A 1,630-nucleotide genomic window follows, 5' to 3' on the forward strand; every position below is an offset into this window, starting at 1 on the left:
CCTCTCCCTCTGTCTCCAGCCCCCTCGGCCGGCTGCTTGCAAGCCCACCAGGACTGTGCTATGTGCCAGACGTCTCTGGACGACTTACTAGCAGCCCTGTTCTTGATATTTAATACATACCGTTTGATCCTCAATGCCAGCAGCGTTGTTTATCCCCGCGGTGAGCGAGACGAGGTCCGGGGTTCCTCCAGGTTAGGTCCCGGGGTGCGCCAGGGAATCCACTCCTCGGCCACTCCTGCAGCCAGACAGACTCTGTCCTGGCTGGCTCACCAATCTAATGTGAGGAAAAACACTCTATAACCCACAAAAATAAGTGATAAGAGAAAGTCATCCTCTCAGTTTGAACTTTTCACCTTGCCTCCTTGCCCGTGCTCTCTCTTTATTGCTTTGGTCATTTTCCAGACTTGGATATCGGTTAGACTGGTCTCAGGGGTCTGAGGACCCCCTTATCCTGTGGCGTCAATGTCCTTGCATCCTGTTTGCACACTCGAGCCCTAGACCCGACCTTATAGCCTTGCTCATCTCCTGCTCTTGTAAGCACCATAAATTAGAGCAATCAATACATTTTTATCAGTCCCCCTTTTAGTCAAACCTTTCTTAATGCTTGATTCTTAAGTCTCAATTTCTCTATTTCACTCGGGACTGCTGCCACCCTCTCACAGCCGTGCCCTTGGGCGTCGGGATGCGGCAAGGGCCCGGGCTGAGCGCTGCGGGGCCAGGAGGGCGAGTGGCCACAGGGCTGGCAGCGCCGCTGGCAGGGAGCTGTGCCGCTGGGGCAGTGACAGGCTCTGTGTTCCCAGGGCTCGCCGGGCAGATCTTGAGGGGACAGCAGGAACAGCTCCAGCTGATCTGCAAAGGTGAGTGAGAGCAGCGGGCTGGCAGGGGGAGTTGCAATCCCTGCCCTGGCTGTGGAGGGCTCTGCTCCCTGTGTGAGTGGGGCTTAGTGTGGGCAGAGCACAGAGAGATTTCAGGGGCACATGGGGGATTCTTGGCCAGCAGCTTCGGGCTGATTGCGTTGGTCCCTGCTCCCTCCTGGACATGGCTTGAGCGAGCTGGGATGGCCCTGGCACAGGGCTCCTGTTGTGTCCCTGCAGATCTGTGATCTGACCGTGGCTCTGCTCCACTCTCTTCCAGCTCTGCTCAGTATGGCAGATGACAAAGTCAGGCCCTGCTAACAGGCTGCCTTAAGAGCCCAGGCAAGGCGTGGGGAGGAGCCAGGTCTGGGGACCATCCAAGGAATCCTGTCAAGAGCAAATGGTTCTAATATTCTCTCTAGGCCAAAAAGGGAGCAAAGCAGTCCAGCTGATATGTGAGCAAAGACAATTCAAGTTCATTTAAAACGCTGCCAAATACAGGCTTGGGTTTCTTTGGAGTGGACTGATGCTAAGAAATATTTGCTCACATTATGGTGGGGTTTCTCTGCAAATAGGCTTTGATGGGAAATTTCTGACCACCTTTGGTTCTGCTCTTTAATGTAAGTCGAGCACCTGAGTAGCTTTGTTGAGGAATGGAGAATTGTTTGCAGCTCAGTATTTTCTCAGGAGGAGCCTTACATTTTAGCACAGGAGGAAGGAAAGGCAACGGTTTCCAAGCCTTCCCCCCCTGCAGTGACACACTTTCAGAGGAGGCT

Source organism: Cinclus cinclus, unplaced genomic scaffold (assembly GCF_963662255.1).
Source record: "Cinclus cinclus unplaced genomic scaffold, bCinCin1.1 SCAFFOLD_40, whole genome shotgun sequence".
Taxonomy (NCBI): Eukaryota; Metazoa; Chordata; class Aves; order Passeriformes; family Cinclidae; genus Cinclus; species Cinclus cinclus.